Source organism: Zeugodacus cucurbitae, chromosome X (assembly GCF_028554725.1).
Source record: "Zeugodacus cucurbitae isolate PBARC_wt_2022May chromosome X, idZeuCucr1.2, whole genome shotgun sequence".
Classification (NCBI taxonomy): domain Eukaryota; kingdom Metazoa; phylum Arthropoda; class Insecta; order Diptera; family Tephritidae; genus Zeugodacus; species Zeugodacus cucurbitae.
In genome coordinates this window covers 29,067,861-29,078,401 of record NC_071672.1, presented here as the reverse complement: position 1 = coordinate 29,078,401, position 10,541 = coordinate 29,067,861, and positions in this window count along the sequence as shown.

Sequence of the window (10,541 nt, the reverse complement as noted above, 5' to 3'; positions counted from 1 at the left end):
AACGGCATGCACCTGGAATGTCCGGACCCTTAATTGGGAAGGTGCCTCTGCCCAGCTGGTTGATGTCCTCGTAAGAGTAAAGGCTGATATTACCGCAATCCAAGAAATGCGATGGACGGGACAAGGACGGAAGAAGGTGGGTCCTTGTGACATCTACTACAGCGGCCATATAAAGGAGCGCAAATTCGGTGTGGGATTCGTGGTGGGAGAGAGACTCCGTCGTCGAGTCCTGGCATTCACTCCGGTGGATGAACGTCTAGCCACAATCCGCATCAAAGCGAGGTTCTTCAACATATCGCTGATTTGCGCCCACGCCCCGACGGAAGAGAAGGACGAAGTGATCAAAGATACCTTCTATGAGCGCCTAGAACGTACCTATGAGCGCTGCCCCCGCCACGATGTCAAAATCGTGCTTGGCGATTTCAACGCTAAGGTGGGTAAAGAAGGTGCCTTTGGCACAACAGTCGGAAAATTCAGCCTCCATGACGAAACATCACCAAACGGTCTAAGGCTGACCGACTTCGCCGGGGCCCGAAATATGGTCGTCTGTAGTACTAGATTCCAGCATAAGAAAATCCATCAAGCTACTTGGCTGTCCCCGGATCGAATCACTCGCAACCAGATCGATCATATTGTGATAGATGGACGACATGTCTCCAGTGTTTTAGACGTGCGTACGCTTCGTGGTCCGAACATCGACTCGGACCACTATCTTGTAGCAGCTAAAATACGCACCCGCCTCTGTGTAGAAAAGCGCACACGTCAACAAACACAAGGAAGGTTCGACATCGAGAAGCTGCAATCACAATCGACAGCCGAACGATTTTCTACTCGACTTGCACTCCTGCTCTCTGAGAGCACTCATCAGCATCTCGGGACGGCATATAAAACTCCTTACGTACAGCTGCAACCGAAACCATTAGTTTTCGGAAAAGCCAAAAAAACAGCTGACATGATGAGGATTGTCGTCTCGCAGTGGAGAGAAAACAGACTGCCTACCTCGCAATGTTACGCTCGATCGCAACACGAGCGGGATGGGAAAGATACCGAGACCTGAAGAGGGAAGCGAGACGCATTTGCAGACAAAAAAAGAAAGAGGCCGAAATGCGTGAGTATGAAGAGCTTGACAAGCTGGCCGACAGGGGTAATGCTCGAAAATTTTACGAAAAGATCCGACGACTAACTGAAGGTTTCAAGACCGGAGCACACTCCTGTAGGACCCCCAGAGGTGATCTAGTTATTGATGACCAGAGTATACTGAGTTTGTGGAGGGAACACTTCTCCAGCCTGCTGAATGGCAGTGAAAGTACAACAACAGGAGATGGCGAACCCGATTCCCCAATCGACGACGATGGAGCAGATGTTCCATTGCCCGACCGTGAAGAAATTCGAATAGTAATAACCCGCTTGAAGAACAATAAGGCGGCGGGGGCCGATGGATTACCGGCCGAGCTATTCAAATACGACGGCGAAGAGCTGATAAGGTGCTTGCATCAGCTTCTTTGCAGAATATGGTCGGAAGAAAGCATGCCTGACGATTGGAATCTCAGTGTACTCTGCCCAATACACAAAAAGGGAGACCCCACAATTTGCGCCAATTACCGTGGGATAAGCCTCCTCAACATCGCGTATAAGGTTCTATCGAGCGTATTGTGTGAAAGACTAAAGCCCACCGTCAACAAACTGATTGGACCTTATCAGTGTGGCTTTAGACCTGGAAAATCAACAACAGACCAGATATTCACCATGCGCCAAACTTTGGAGAAGACCCGTGAAAATAAGATCGACACACACCATCTCTTTGTCGACTTTAAAGCTGCTTTCGACGACAGCACGAAAAGGAGTTGCCTTTATGCCGCGATGTCTGAATTTGGTATCCCCACAAAACTAATACGGCTGTGTAAGCTGACGTTGAGCAACACCAAAAGCTCCGTCAGGATCGGGAAGGACCTCTCCGAGCCGTTCGATACCAGACAAGGTTTCCGACAATGTGACTCACTATCGTGCGACTTCTTTAACCTGATGCTGGAAAAAATTATAAGAGCTGCAGAGCTAAACAGAGAAGGTACAATCTTCTACAAGAGTGTACAGCTACTGGCGTACGCCGATGATATTGATATCATTGGAAACAACACCCGCGCCGTTAGATCTGCTTTTTCCAGACTGGATAAGGAAGCAAAGCGTATGGGTCAGGTGGTGAACGAGGACAAGACGAAATATCTCCTGTCATCAAACAAACAGTCAGCGCATTCGCGTCTTGGCTCCCACGTCACTGTTGACAGTCATAACTTTGAAGTTGTAGATAATTTCGTCTACCTGGGAACCAGCATTAACAGCAACAACAATGTCAGCCTGGAAATCCAACGCAGAATCACTCTTGCCAACAGGTGCTAATATAGACTAAGTAGGCAATTGAAAAGTAAAGTCCTCTCTCTACGAACAAAAACCAAACTCTACAAGTCCCTCATCATTCCCGTCTTACTTTACGGTGCAGAAGCGTGGACGATGTCAACATCCGATGAGACGGCACTAGGAGTTTTCGAGAGAAAGGTTTTGCGGAAGATTTATGGTCCCTTAAGAATTGGCAACGGCGAATACCGCAGACGATGAAACGATAAGCTGTATGTGTTATTCGACGACATAGACATAGTCCAGCGAATAAAAAAACAGCGGCTACGCTGGCTAGGTCATGTTGTTCGAATGGATGAAAGTGCTCCAGCTCTGAAAGTATTCGATGCAGTACCCGCTGGTGGAAGCCGAGGAAGAGGGAGACCTCCACTCCGATGGAAGGACCAGGTGGAGATAGACCTGACTTCGCTTGGTATAACCAATTGGCGCCAAACTGCCAGAAGGAGGGATACGTGGCGCGCTGTTTTGGACTCGGCTATAACCGCGTTAGCGGTGTCAACGCCAGTCAAGAAGAAGAAGTAATCTGCCATCATGTGACAATCCCAGCGACCCTGATACCGTTCTTCCATCACTTTTAGATCCTGGTGGAACCGCTCTCCCTGTTCTTCACTATAAGTCCCTAAATTACCCGGAATTTATCTAGATGATTGCGAAGATAGTGTACCTTTACTTTACTTTTGGAACGTAAATAGATCGAGGAAGATTGTCACTGTGTAGTATAGGACATTTTTTAGATTGTAAATCTGGATATCTCCAGGTTTGATTGCGATTAAAACCTTTAGCATCAACAACGCAAAAGTAACAATCATCGAAATGATTTGTAGGCTCCATCCAGATCATCGGAATACCAAAGTCTAATCCAGAACGTTCTCTTTTTTTCCATAACCGTAAAGACTCAACGCATAACTTACAAACTTTATGAGGCACCCATGGTTTTTCTAGTTTGTCCATTTTAAAACCGATGTATTCAGTGTAAGCCTCCTTAACAAAGTCTGTGATGTTTCGTAGTTGTTTTTTTGTTAAATAAACACCGCAAATATAACAAAACAAATCAGTACTATATTTACACTTTCTGCTTGACGAACTCATATTTTAAAAGACAAAACAAATATATGTATATTTAAATATGTGCAGTGATTGAAACGAAATATAAACTTATCAGAACTTATTTAGATTCACGTAGAGGTACTTCGTATTGTCGACTAACTGCGATCTCAGCTGTTCTCCGGACCAAAGGGTGGGATCGCTCAGAGTACGGATCACGTGATGTTTGCATGCGCGAAAAAGTTGAAGTTGTGCAGAAGCCTAATCATGACTGATAAAATCGATTTTTATGAATAAAAAGCTGATTATTGTTCATATTATAAGATTTGTGAAAATCATAAAAATAAGTGCACATTCAGTACTTTCATATATATATTCGTGATCTGGACAATTGAAAACATAAAAATTTTCACAGATATCCAGGGCAACATTTTTTTTTTTTTGTAGAGCTGTGTTATGGATGAGAATTGATAAATTTTGTATTTACTATTTACTCATTTAAATAAAACCACTTCCTTCGAATATAGTATCTATATTATTATACTTCATGCCCATTCAAAAAGTGCCCACATTGCTTTGATAAATTTGATTTTTTATGTAAATTTCTCATGTCGCGAGCGCACCTAAAAATGCTCACCCAAAAAAGTGCCCAACGCGCCAGAAGTTCAAGTTTTCACTTCTGCCAGCACTCCCGGAAGGCAACCCCACTAGTTTTTTACAAATCTATTTATAAAAAAATATTGAAAATTCGAATGAAAGACATATCTTTTAATTTCTAGGTTAGTAGGGATTACTAAGGAAAGACCCTATTTCGAAGTAAATGGCTCAGAAGTCATATACTTCTTTCATTCTCCTCACTTATTAAAAAGTATACGAAACTGTTTAGAAAACAAGAAAAACAAAGTAGTTTTTAATGGGCGTCCAGTCGATATTATATGGTCGGATATTATTCATTTATATGAAAACAGTACCCTGAACGACATTAGTTGCACCCATAAGCTAACCTCGGCACACATTGCGCCTAAACCTTTCCAAAAAATGAGCGTACAATTAGCTTCTCAAGTTTTTAGTCACTCTGTTGCAAGTGCTATGTTCGCCCTTTATAGCTCCGGCAAACTTAATAGTTCTAAGTCTCCATCTTTTATTAATACCGCCGAGTTCGTCCTTTTTTTTTTGATAAATTATTTAATATTTTTAATAGTAGTCAGTTTGGAGCAGTAGGTAATTTTAAAGAACCTTTTTCGGCAACTGCGGACCCATTGAAATTTCTTGAAGAAGCCGAGGAGTTCCTTAACTCTATTAAAGTGTATGATTCGTTTGGACGCGAAACAACAAACACTTTTAGTTTTATAAAAGGTTGGCTTCTAAATATAAGTAGTTTGAGACATTTATGGCGTTTCTGGTCACATCAGGGATTCGCGCATTTTATGACAAGAAAACTGACTCAGGATAAACTGGACAATTTTTTCGGACATATACGTAGAGGGGGGATTTGATGTTAGAATAACTCCGCAGCGTTTTTCATATCTTTTCAGACAAGCCTGGGGCATAGGTTATATTCGTTGCGTAGATAAAGGGAATTGTTAACTCTTGCCAGTTGACCAGTGCGAGTCTTTTTCCAATAGCTCCCTCCAAAGCGCCTGCAATGACGCTTTGGTCTTTAACACCTCTTGGCAAACTTTTCAAGGATTGCCAAGACCTACTAATCCCACCTCATTTCAAAATATCCAAGTTGAGGTAAATGTGGACGTCGATGAAAGCAGCTTTTTGCATAAAAATGCTTTCGTATATTTTTGCAACAAAGCAACAAACAAATATTTTAAACAACATAATTGTTTAATGCCATTACCAAGATTTGATGGTGGTATTACTGAGGAAGATTTTTTCTTTACTAAAGAAAAGCAATATAGTAATTGCCAAGTAAAACCACCTTCCGAATTTATAGATTTTTTAACAAAATTCGAAGAAATTTATACACAACAATTTGATTCTACTTACCATAGAATCGGATTTTCACAAATATTGTTTGAAAAAATGCTGGATGTAGAACCCTACTATTGTTGTGAAAACTGTAATTCCGACGTGATAAAATGTCTCTATATAAGAATTAGAACATATTTCCTTGTAAACGCTTTTAATAAAAAAGTGAATCACACTGATTTCAAAAACATAAAGTTTTTGTGTGTTACACACAAATAGAAATCTTGTCCGTTTTTCTGTCTATATTAGTCGGGATATAATCTGGGTCCGTTTGTCTGTTTAAATTAGTCGGGACGTAATCTGGGTCCGTTTGTCTGTTTAAATTAGTCGGGATATAATCTGGGTCCGTTTGTCTGTCTGTCTATATGGGTCGAAATATAATCTGTGTCTGTAGCTTTGTCTTTTTGTGTTTGATGTTTGTTCATAATTTAATATAATTTTCATAGTTATCTTGATTTGATATTTTGAAAGGACGACTTTTTTTGTTAGAATTAGGTTTGTACGCTTATTATCGTTTTTTTTTGTGTTTTCCGTTTCGTGTACCAGATTTAGAACCATTTTCTCCACCACTATTTTTTTGATAGAGTTTTTTAGTTAGGATTTCGCTGTGGGTGATTTTTGTATATATTGTAATTGCATAGTAGATTATTTAGATCGTTTTTTCTTGAATTATATATTTGTTTTGTTTTGTTTATTATAAGTAGATTGTTTTGCAACTAAATGTGACTGAATTGTACCTGCATTTTATATGAATTTTATACTCTTGTTTTGTTATTGTTTTATTAATATAAGTAGTATTGTATATATTATATGGGTGAAAATAGGCTCCTTCGGGAACCGAACACCCAAAAAAAAATCGGTAACACGTACCTGAATTTTATATACTTGTTTTATTAATATAAGTAGTACAAAATATATTATATGGGTGAAAATAGGCCTCCTGGGGAACCGAACACCCAACGCGCCTATATTGCAACCTCAGAGGTGGTGAGGAAGAGCAATACATACGCAATTAATTATTGTTACGAATGAAATTTTTCATTATTATTTTCTTTCCAAATCCACAAAAATATTACCATTTTGCAGTACGTTTATTTAAAACTCTGTGTTGAAATACGTAGTAAATCGAACAGGTGATCTCAGTTGTGAAGCATTTCCCGTTATCCAGCTGATTCTTTTGCTACTTGTATGGTTATACAATGCGTTTGCTCGCTGTGAAGTCAGCAAGCAACTGATCTGACATCTCTTCTATGGTGTAATAATGATTGCAAGCTCAGTATATACAGTAGAATACCTTTGGTTTGTTTAACACACCACCGAGGCGTACTTGGGTTGTGTACTATGCTTTTTTTGCAACAATTGTGGTAATTAGGGTGTTGTGCTAGCATTTAATCTTCACAAAAATTTTAAAGTCCCTTGAACAGTACTTAAATAATTGTTAAATAAAATAAATGTTTTCATTATTATTGGAATTATTTTAAATTATTTCGCATATTTATTAAATGTTATGGTGGTATTAAATGTTATTTATTGATAAGTTAGTTATATTTTATGTACAAGTGTATAACGTGATTCAACTAATTTTTAAATATTGTATTAAAATAAATACATCCCTGGGTTAGTGACACTGCATTTGGCGCTTTCAAATTTTAAAAGATTTAATATTACTATGAAACAATTTGAATTTCTCAATAACCTTGAAAGAGTATGTATGTCTGGTTCAAGATAGTTCTTGGCAAACATTTCAAGCTTTATCAATATCTTCAATAGATAGTCAGCAATCTATTAGATATTGTATGGAAATTGATATAATTGAAAACGATTTCCTTCAAGAAATTCATTTTCATATTTACATGGTTATATGTATGTATAATGAATACTTTAAAATGCACAATTGTTTACTGTCTTTAACACTATTCGAGATAGTGTAGATCTCTGAAGACACCTATACTTGTACAAAATAAAAAGTTTCGTAGGATTCGTCAAACTTAGTAAAAGCCCTTGATCTTTTTATAAATTTCATAAAAAACTTGCATTAGTAGTAAATGACGATTTTGAAACTTGTTACTTTGGACCAGATGGTTTGAAATACCTATTCAATAGGATCATAAAATATTTTGTTTTAAAAATGTTTAATATGGAGGGGACCACGTATCGTTTCAAGCTCATAAAGCTCTTGTGTACATCCAAGCTTTGCAATTCAAAGCCTTTTACATATAAATATTTGTAAATAATTTAAGTAAAATCTAGCAAAAAAGAATTTTGTTAATTTTGTGTCAGTAAAGTTTAAATAAATGTGGCCAAAAATAACTTACCACAGAGAAGTACTTATATGAGAGCTGTATTTTATTCTCACCACTTATAAAATATCTCATCTATATTGAATACATTTTTTGCAATAATATGGCACACATAGATGTTAAAATCTTCTATAAGTGAAATATAGCATAAATAAATAATTTCGCTTTATATAAAACAGCTATATATATAATATTTGCAAATTTATAACTAAAGTTTTACTAAAATCAAGTACTCAATATATACAGCACTGCATTTTTCCAAGATGGCAGCTATCTTACCACCGAGAATTCCCCACGAATAAGGTTTTCTACTGTATGTACTGCGATTGCAAGTACGTGTGTTTCACACGTACATTAAGTGTGCGCTCAGAGAGCGCTCCGCGGGCAATGGGCTGCCGATTACTGTTATAATATATGAATACTATACGCGCTCTTTGCATGAGCATTCGTTCGTGTTCTCGCGACAGACGAGATTACATACCTATATGTATACTCAGAAGATATGCGAGAGCGCTGGATGTTATACGCAGTCTTTGCATGGGCATTCGTTCGAGCCCTACGAGAGACGAGATTACGAGACGAGAATAAACAAATGTAACACTCTATTAAATAAAATTATCTAAAAAATGAGAAACACGTGGGGTACATATACATATGTTTACAATAGTGCACAATACTATTAGAATACGCATAGGTATATCAGCTGTCTCTTTCTTCGGGTAGGGAGACAACTTCCTGTTTTACCAACAATTACATTACAAGAATACAAGTTTGGCGCTAGCGTTTAAAAAGGCGCTGCATTTAAAGTTTGAAGTTGATAAATTTTTACAAAATTACAGAAAATCTCGAAATTTTGGGATATTAGGAATATTAACTTTATGCTCATTTCCGCTAAGAATTAAAATTTATCGGAGAGCCGGAAAAGTAGGAAAACCTGAAAATATATATGCTACCATTATAGTTTTAAAAAAATTTACATTTTTATTTTTGATTATAGATTTGTCTTGAAAATGGATGCGGATGATTCAAATGATGCTCGAAAAAAGAAAAAACTCGATAGATGGCTCCACTCCACACTCCATAGACCTATTGTTTCAGTTATAGAATTTGATAAAAATCCTGATAATAATGATGAAAATTCCGATAAGGATGATGTAAGAGTTGTTGAAATTACACTGGTATACAGTAGTTTTGTTGCCCTGGATATGAGACTAATTTTAGATATATTTATGCTTACAATTCACGAAACTATCAATGATTTTGTATGAATTGCTCTCAATTTTTTTAAAATCTTTATTTTCATTTTAATAAAAAAAAATCGGAAAACAAGAAATAAACTGGCATAAATGTTGAAAATATTAGTTTTATTTTGAAAGATTAACAAACATTGAAGTAAATAGAGAAAAAAATGTTAAAAACCTATACTATATTGCCTTAAAATGCCTTTTATTAGCTTTTGTTTTATAATTCTTCTTTGGACAATCTCTTTTTAAACACCAGCAGTAATCTGCCATTGGAGGATGGAGTCATATGTAGAAGTTCACGTAAGTGAGGAAAGTTTCTGACTGTCATTCACTTGGGAGTGGCCAGGAACGATTCTTTTACATGTGGCTCAAGCAGCTCACGACTTCCGGTTTTAGACCAAGTATCCTCTGGGTAGCCAACAGACATCCGTTTGGAGGCGAGCTAAAGTGAGAAGCGAAACCCGCTTATGCGGTTGTGCGTAGGGTTTGGGACCCACCACATAAAAACACCCCCCAATGAAAAAGAAAAAACAGCCTCGGATGAGAGACCCCAATTTTGATGACGACCACTGCAAACGTTTAAAGGACTACGATTTAACGGCATGCACCTGGAATGTCCGGACCCTTAATTGGGAAGGTGCCTCTGCCCAGCTGGTTGATGTCCTCGTAAGAGTAAAGGCTGATATTACCGCAATCCAAGAAATGCGATGGACGGGACAAGGACGGAAGAAGGTGGGTCCTTGTGACATCTACTACAGCGGCCATATAAAGGAGCGCAAATTCGGTGTGGGATTCGTGGTGGGAGAGAGACTCCGTCGTCGAGTCCTGGCATTCACTCCGGTGGATGAACGTCTAGCCACAATCCGCATCAAAGCGAGGTTCTTCAACATATCGCTGATTTGCGCCCACGCCCCGACGGAAGAGAAGGACGAAGTGATCAAAGATACCTTCTATGAGCGCCTAGAACGTACCTATGAGCGCTGCCCCCGCCACGATGTCAAAATCGTGCTTGGCGATTTCAACGCTAAGGTGGGTAAAGAAGGTGCCTTTGGCACAACAGTCGGAAAATTCAGCCTCCATGACGAAACATCACCAAACGGTCTAAGGCTGACCGACTTCGCCGGGGCCCGAAATATGGTCGTCTGTAGTACTAGATTCCAGCATAAGAAAATCCATCAAGCTACTTGGCTGTCCCCGGATCGAATCACTCGCAACCAGATCGATCATGTTGTGATAGATGGACGACATGTCTCCAGTGTTTCTGATGTGCGTACGCTTCGTGGTCCGAACATCGACTCGGACCACTATCTTGTAGCAGCTAAAATACGCACCCGCCTCTGTGTAGAAAAGCGCACACGTCAACAAACACAAGGAAGGTTCGACATCGAGAAGCTGCAATCACAACCGACAGCCGAACGATTTTCTACTCGACTTGCACTCCTGCTCTCTGAGAGCACTCATCAGCATCTCGGGACGGCATATAAAACTCCTTACGTACAGCTGAAACCGAAACCATTAGTTTTCGGAAAAGCCAAAAAAACAGCTGGTATGATGAGGATTGTCG